At 44.4% G+C, this 8,381-nt stretch overlaps 1 long non-coding RNA gene across 1 annotated transcript; it reads left to right on the forward strand.

The window, feature by feature from the left end:
• The first annotated feature begins 1,515 nt into the window (after positions 1-1,515).
• LOC103662250 lies at positions 1,516-8,381 on the forward strand. Its single transcript, XR_568389.1, has 3 exons — positions 1,516-1,571; positions 5,382-5,454; positions 8,111-8,381. It is a non-coding gene; the product is annotated as an uncharacterized LOC103662250 (long non-coding RNA).

Below are 8,381 nucleotides of genomic sequence, written 5' to 3' on the forward strand. Positions count from 1 at the left end.
TCTGTTATTCTTCAATAAAACTAAAACAGGGTGTGGGGGGCACCTGGGCTGCTCAGTCGGTTAAGTGTCCAGCTCCTGATTTTGACTCGGGTCATGATCCCAGAGTCCTGAGATAAAACCCCACATTGCACTCTGCACTGGGCATGGAGCCCACATGGGGTTCTCTCTCTTTCTCTCTCTCTCTCCCTCTCTCTCTCTCCTTCTGCCCCTCCCCCTGTTCACGCCACTCTCTCTCTCTCTCTCCCTAAAGAAAAAAAGAAAAGAAAAGAAGAAAGGTAGTTTGTTTCCTAAGTAAAAGGTCTGTGATTCAATAACCATTATGGGCTAAGTTCTTTTTTTTTTTTTTAAAGATTTTATTTTTATTTATTCGCCAGAGATAGAGACAGCCAGCGAGAGAGGGAACACAAGCAGGGGGAGTGGGAGAGGAAGAAGCAGGCTCATAGCGGAAGAGCCTGATGTGGGGCTCGATCCCAGATCGCCGGGATCACGCCCTGAGCCAAAGGCAGATGCTTAACCGCTGTGCCACCCAGGCGCCCCTATGGGCTAAGTTCTGTCTCCCCAATATTCCTATGTTGAAGTACTAACAGCCCGTGCCCCAGAATGAGACTGTTTTAAGCCCCTAGTCTGTGGCACTGTGTTATGGGAGCCTTGGGAGACTAATGCGATAATTTGCATAAACTCACAGAATTCAAGATTTTCTCTTTCTAATGCCTGGTAGGCTTTTTATTGTCTAACAAAATATGTAAGAAAATAAGGAGGAATCAAATATTTGACAAAAGCTACATCAGTAGTAAGAATACAAGCGTTTACCTAGAATTTTGTAATTTTCAAAAACAATCCCACGTAACTTTTCTATCTCAACAGAAGATTTGCTGGTAGCTTTCTCCCCCCTCTGTCTATAATATTAGTTCCAGCTTGAATAACCCACGTGCTAAGGAGCAGGAAAACTGTAGCAGTTACTGTAGGAGGGAAATCTCAGGTGTCATAGAGCTTGGCTGCCTGAATGTACAGAGAAAGACCAGGGTCTCAGAGGGATTTATTGACTTATCGAGAGGGTAGGAGAGTGAACATTGGAATCAGCCCTATAACTTGGGGTTCCTTGGCTTCTAAATCCCATAATGTCTCTAGAGATAAAAACCTAAGTGTGAGCGTTCACAATCTTTCTACAATCATGCAACACTGAAAAATCTCACACCAGGCAGCTGACCCATACGATCGCCTCTGTGACGTTCCAAACCGTATTTATCCCAGTCTGTTTCTCAAGGAATACTTACACCAATCTGTAAGTGACCTAACCTAACAGATCCCCTTCCCAGTCCTGCAGCGTGGTAATCCATTCCCCCTGCAAAGCGGCTTCCTGGGGCTGTGGAGAGCCTACAGCTGTTTGAAATGTGAGCCGCATGAGGGAGCCCTAGAGGTTTATGTGACATTTGTAACACAATCCAGTTCCTAAATCATTCCCACATGTGAGGTTCAAAGTAAACACTATGCTACCCTGCTCTCATTTTCGATTGCACTGCCCTCGGGGCTAAATCCGAAAAGCTAAGGAAATCGCTGTTTCCAGTATTCAGGTAAATTGTAGAGCTTCAAATGCCTCATCAGCTTGATGCTTGTTCCCCTTACAAAGCTGCTCTGCTTTGTACTCCTTTGCGCTCGTTTCTCTGTCCATCTCTTAGCAAATATTTCCAGTTGTCTGGACGCTTCCTCCTTGCAGCCCATGGAGATTCCAGCCATCAGCGGGAATCCAGGAACTCTGTCTTCCTGGACAGGAGTTGCGTGCAGACACAGTCCTGAGGGCTGTCTGTCATGGTCAGTGCTTCAGCCCTTTCTGTGCTTCCCCTGCTGAGCTCTAGGGGCAACCCCGGCACCTGGCTCACTTCTACCTGACATTCCCATAACCAGAGGCTCTTTCATCGATGCCTCACAGCCCCCCGGACACTGCCTGTGGCTGTGCACTTTGCCTCTGACTCTGCCCAGTGAAGGTTCCAGAATAGCAGGGACTTCTGTGACGGTCCCTCTCACTGCAGCGCCCCCAGCGCCCTGCACAAGCCTTGCACACACAAAACAGCCATCAGGGATCGTTCACTGAATGATGAGGAATCAAGCACTGGGTTACTTGGTCTTCCTTCCTTCCTTCGTTCAACTGTCAGCAAACATGTGTGGATCGCTCGCTGTGCACCGTTCACAGGGTATATGTGGGTCAGTGATATGGTCCAGGTCAGAAAGGAGCCTAGAGTTCATGAGGAAGCATCCTGTGAATAATGTTAACCCAGTGTGGTCACTGGCTATTGGGTTGGTGACCAGATGTAGTGGCTACATCAGCCCAGGACGCACTGAGCTGGAGTCATGGAAGCTACCCCAATCTGGAAGCCCCTGAGCTGACTTGTGAGGGACAGATAGGAGTTGGCCAAATAGAGGAGCAGGGATGGGGAGTGGGGGAGGGGTCATTCCAAACACCAGGTCCAGTGTTTTTAAAGGTACAGAAGCCTGGAAGCATAGCATGTTTTTCAGTAGGTACAAGCAGTTTGCCATACTGGAGGACAAAATGAGATTTGAGTAGTGATTGTGGAAGTGACAGAGCAGATGGACAGAGTTATATATTTTCTTTTTCTTTTTAGGAGTATATATTTTTAATACTTCCAGCACTGACTAGTATACTGTACTGTGAATTTTGTAGTATTTATCAATTTATTATTACATTACTTATCAATTCATGTAATTGTTCCCCACTCAAGGGTGTGCATTCCTTGAGGGTCGCCTAGCAAGGAGCAGATCTCTAACAGTTGCTCCGTGAGCGTTTGTTGGGTGGATGGGTGGGTGGATGAGTGGAGAGGTGAATGGGTGGGGGTATGGATGGATGGATGGATAGGTGGATGGATGGGGGATGGGTGATAGATGAGTGGATGGGGGAATGGATGCGTGGGTAGATGGGAGGATGGTAGATGGATGATGAATGCATAGGCGTTGGACAGATGGGGATTGTGGATGGGTGGGTGGACAGACAAATGGACGGATGAATAAATATGTAAATTAAACTGAAAATACCTAGTTCCCAACTGTGTAGCTGAGGACCCCAGTAATTTCCCTGCCTGTATGGCTGCTCTGCTCCCCCTAGGCTGACTCTGCCAGATTTCTCCAGCCTCAGGAGACTCTTCCCTCCAACCACCCTGCTTTCTTGGCCAAGTGATGCTGAGGGGGTGGGAAAGGTCACAGAACCAGTTCTTTCCCACAGCCCCGGAGAATGGAAGGATTCTTCCCCCAAGGCTCGGAAGGAACCCATCAGGGGACATCATTAGATGAGATGATACTATACACTGAAGAGGGAGGGCGACGAGGGAATGTCAGGATCCCTCCATCCACCCTTGCCTCCACAGGCTCCTGACGTGTCTTCATTGCTGTCAGCAGAGCATGCAGACTGCTCTGAATGCTTGGATGCTGCTCTGGTCCTTGAGTGCAAAGGTCAGGATTCATCTCTGAGATATCTGTGAATATGATCTGCTGGCTGTTTTCATATTCTTTAGCCTTAATATCTTGACCCCACAACTGTTGCATCCCACCCCTTCTTTCTGGACACAAATTGTCCAAACAGAGGCTGATCGGCTCCAAAAAAAATTCCTTTTTCTTTCGAGAATCGTCTTTGACCAACTATTCCAGAAACTAGCTAAACTGAGGCTGACCTACTTATCAGGACTTTATAAAAATTCACCTCTTCTTCCCCAAGGCAGAACATTCCTAGGAAGTGGGGTCAAGTTCTGGAATTCTGACAAAAGATTGATACTTAAGCCTTCTCTGTGCTCTGGTTCCTCTTCTTTCATGGAAGGATACATCTCCCCAGACCAAGCCAGTTACTTATCAGTCAGGAAAACCGAGAGACAGGAAGTTCTAATATGGGCTGAGAAGACTTGGGGCTTCAAGTCAGCTCACCTTTGGTGCATCGGATGGAGGAACTGAGCCCCACTTAGGCGCTGTTTGATTTCCTCAAAGAAGAAGGCAGCACGTTTACTGCTAGGTGGGGGACTATGTTGAGTTTTGGTTACTAATATATCATTCAGCCAGCAAGTAGAATTGCAGCTCTGATATTCTTGGAAGAAAGGAGGCCAGAAGTATCTCCCTTCCTTTTTCCCTTGATCTTGTAGATTTAACAGTCAATGGCTTTGTCCCATAGAATTGTAACACATGCTGGATCCTGGGTCCAAAATACTGAAGTACTTCCATGCATCGCTAAGGGGGCCACATGGCTGCTTGAATAGCATCGTGTTCCCAAATTATTGGATGTGGGGGATTATCAGATTATATTACCATGGGTCAAGTCACATTCATCCTCTGGAATCTTCTAGTCCAGCTTCAAGTTGACCCTCACCAGCCCATCCCTTTTGACCATCAATTAGGCAAAAAATGCAGGTGAGCGACAAGCTGGCACAACCCTAGCTTGTTTATCTGCGGTTGCTATTAAACAAGGAAACAATCTATGCAGGCGAGTCCCATAGCTTAGTAGGTCTTGTGATACAGAGTTCCCATATTTTACTTAGAAACTTCTTACAAAGAAAATACAACTTTCTCACTTCCCCTTGAAAATCTGGAAGAAAAAAGTCTTAACAACCCACAGATACGTCCTGAAATAAAAGCAAAATTTAACTGCTCTTATACACAACGGAGTCACGCTCTTTTGTTAAAGTCATCCATCCGGAAAAATAGAAACATGATTTAGACCTTTTCTGAACCGGTTCCTTTACCTGTTAACCTTTGGAAAGTGAATTAAAGCTGGTGGAAGGTGCTGAGTTAACTGCTATTGAATCAAGGACCATGGAGACAGATGTCTGCTCCGGAGCCATGCGGTGGGCTGGGCACATGCCAGGGAGCTAAAAACATATCAGAATGACCTTGCCATTGATCAAATGCTCCTCTGAAATTCAGAGCACACCCATCCGCAGAATGTTCCTCTAGAAACAGGTGTAGCAGCCACTGCAATCCCAGGAAGAGTAGCAACAGTAGTGATAATGCATGCTAACACTATTTTATTTTTTCAAGATTTATTTATTTATTTGAGAGGGAGAGAGAGTACGTGAGTGGGGGGAGACACAGAGGGAGAGAATCTCGAACTGACTCCCTGCTGAGTGTGGAGCCCAACTGGGGGCCCAATCCCAGGACCCAGAGATGAAGAGCTGAGCCAAAACCAAGAGCGGAAACCAAGAGCTGGACGCTTAACCAACTGAGCCACCCAGGCGCCCCCATAGTAACACCATTTAAAATGCTTACTTTCCTCTGATGCTTTACGTGTGTGAACTCAGATGATGGGGCCATCATCAAAACTCCTGTTCATGTAGGTTAAAACTCCTACCCGGTTACCAAGATTGATACCGATTTAAAAATGTTCTCAAAAGGTAGACGATGTGACACCAACGTGCACCCAGTCTGGCAGTCAGAGTTCCTGGTCGTGAGAAGGCAGACCAAGAGGTGAGTGTACTGTTAGGCTTCACCGTGTCTTCTTTCCCCAGAGCCTCCAGCTTAAAATGCTGTCAGGATTCTGTTCAGAGAAAAAGAATGAGAAGTGTCACTTTATAGACGTCATTAACTTTATACACATCAGTAACCACTGAAGAGATACTGTGCAATTAAGTCTCATCTCGCACGGTCAGAGTGAAGGAGCATCCTGGGGTTTTTTGGTGTGTGGCTGATTTATTTGGTGTTTGTTTCAGAAAACCCATACCAAAAGTGTGGGTCGTGTGGTGAGCAGAACTCGAAGCCATAAACCACAGGAAATCGGCTTCCTTTTAAAGCCATGTTCATCCTACACTGTTGGAAAATGAGTATTGCGTTTGTGCTGGGCTTCTAGTCTAATATTGACGACAGACATCAGCTTTGGTTACATGTATCTGAAAATGGAAGTTAAAAAACGGTCAGAAATGAGAGTGTAATTAAATACACACAGAAGTAACTTTGTGCATTTTCTCTTCAATTTGATGACTTAAAAGATAGTGGGCTGTCTGCTTTGCTGTCAGTGGAGAGAGGACGGGAGTGGCGATCGCCCTGGTGGCCACGGACCTTGGTATTCTGTAGTCCCCCAAGCAGGCCCGGTCACACTAGCCATGCCGTGGCAGGGTCTCAGGAAAACACGTGCGTGACCTGAGCAGTCCTAATAGGACTGCTTTCAGTCCTAAATAGGACTGAAAACCCCCCTGGGTTTTCATGGCTGGCAGATGACTCCATCAGAGCTGGTACAACCAACACGGCCACATAGCAAGTCAAAGGGCATGAAGGCTTCCCGACCAAATCCCCCTTCATTTTCTGACTCCCATAGGACAGCAAACTTAAAATACCACCTCGGCAACCTCACTCGCCATCTGTCATTCTTCAGGCCATATCAGATGCTAAACAACAAAAAAAAGTGCACTTTTTGTCCATGAAAAAACAGAAGACGTAACAGTTAGAAGCTCTGTATTCCAATTTCTGCATTTTAACACAGTCATGAAAACAAAGCATGGTAACATTTTTACATGTTTTGTTTTTCTTTCATTTTTCTTTTAATGGAATTCTTCTTCCCGCATGATAGAAAGCTCTTTCCTCAGGATGCTGTGTTATTTATTGTTATAACCCCACGCTGCTTCCTCTTTCTGAAGTCGTACTTTGGGCCAGCAGTGACCTACCTAGTACATTCCACACCCCGAGCAGATCACAGATTAATGCCACTTTCTCTGCAGGACAAAATTATTTCCACCAGTAATTATGTTAATGAAACACATGATAATAATGGCAGGGAAGAAACACAGTGAAAATTCCCTTGTATTGAATTTGATATGTGTATATACAATCATGCCAGTTAAAAATAAAGTAAAATAAACATTATAATAAAAAACACATTAAGACACTAATACATTTTTTGAAAAACAAGGGAAACTTGTAGCTACATATTGGTCTAACACCTGAATGAATTACATTGCAATGTTTAGTTTTGATCCTTAACTTCTGCATATTTGTCAAAATTAACATTTTAGCCCATTCATGTTCAACGGACATATAACAAGATTTGTCCTGTCTCTTCATCCATAGCTAATCGAAAAATCCTTTCTAAATTTTAATTTCAAAAAAATTTTTTTTCACATGAGGGAACAGATACATAAATTGTTAGGAAAAGTCTTACATACAAGCGTGAGTTTGTCAGAGATTTATAAAAATCACATTTCACAATAAATTCCAGAAGTTGAAATAGCATTGGTATCTCTGTTTCTTCGGGATTGATTCTAGCGTCCTTCAAATATCTCGCAGTTGAAGCATTTTCTGGAAGATATCTGCCCCAGAAACTTCACCATCAATTTCTATTAAGGGAAAACATCCAAAGGAATCTGAGAATATGGCTGAAGTTTAACAAACACTAACAATATTTAGCCATGGCTCTAGGAGAAGTGTCCAGTTCTTGGTGAAATTAATAAAAATATTCAAACAAGCCCTGCCATCCCTTCTGGCAACGCGAGGCCAACATCTTTTGTCCTTCCCTCTGAACTTCTGCCTTGAAATTTGATTCTTTTTTTCTGTGTAAATTTCCACATGCTTATATTGTATTGTTGCAGAGCTAACGGCTTTCTCCGCCATATCTGTGCGCTGATCTTCAAGGACCGACTCTAAAGCTTGAGTTTTGCTCTATGATTGTTAGGATCGGGTCTGGATATTTGTAAATATTTTTTTATCTGATTTACTTGATTCAAAATTTCACATCAGAGAAAAAGATGGCTCAGAAAAACATGGCGTAGAGCAGAGAACAAAATCAAAGGAGCTCCCCTGGTGGCCGCGTTGACGTTCGGATGGCAACGCGCTTCCAAGGTGGAGGTGGACTTTTCAACATTGGCTTTCGCTCCAAGCGGAGCTTCATAATAACATATCGTTTCAGCAGGGAGAGCCTTTCCATGGGTATACCTCTAACTTAGAGCATTTTTCACCTATAAAGAGAGATGGAAAGGAATAAGTTATTGTTTTCCAAATGGTAAAACAGCCACCAGGAAGGGAAACTTCAAGTGGTCGTACAGAAGATCAGAATTGAAGGAACTCAAGTTCTGTTTTTGTGTTTCTAAGGTCTATTGCTACCATGTTAAGTTTTGCATCTCCTGTTTAAATGCAGTCTGCAGCTCGGAGGCCGGAGGACGGAGGGTACCCAAAGCAAGTTCCAACAATGCCGAACTCCTACCAACCTGCTCTCAGAATAAACGCAGGAACGTTCACTCATCGCTGGTGGGAATGAAAATGAGACAGCTGCTTTGGAAGACAGTTTGGTGGTTTCCTAGAATTTTTTTTAAAGGGAAACAAAATAAAAACTGAATAATTGAGCCAGAAATCCCACTCTTGTGTGTTTCTCCAAGTGAATTGGAATCTTATGTTTACACAGAAGATAC

The sequence above is a fragment of the Ursus maritimus genome, unplaced genomic scaffold, assembly GCF_017311325.1.
Source record: "Ursus maritimus isolate PB19 unplaced genomic scaffold, ASM1731132v1 scaffold_15, whole genome shotgun sequence".
NCBI lineage: Eukaryota > Metazoa > Chordata > Mammalia > Carnivora > Ursidae > Ursus > Ursus maritimus.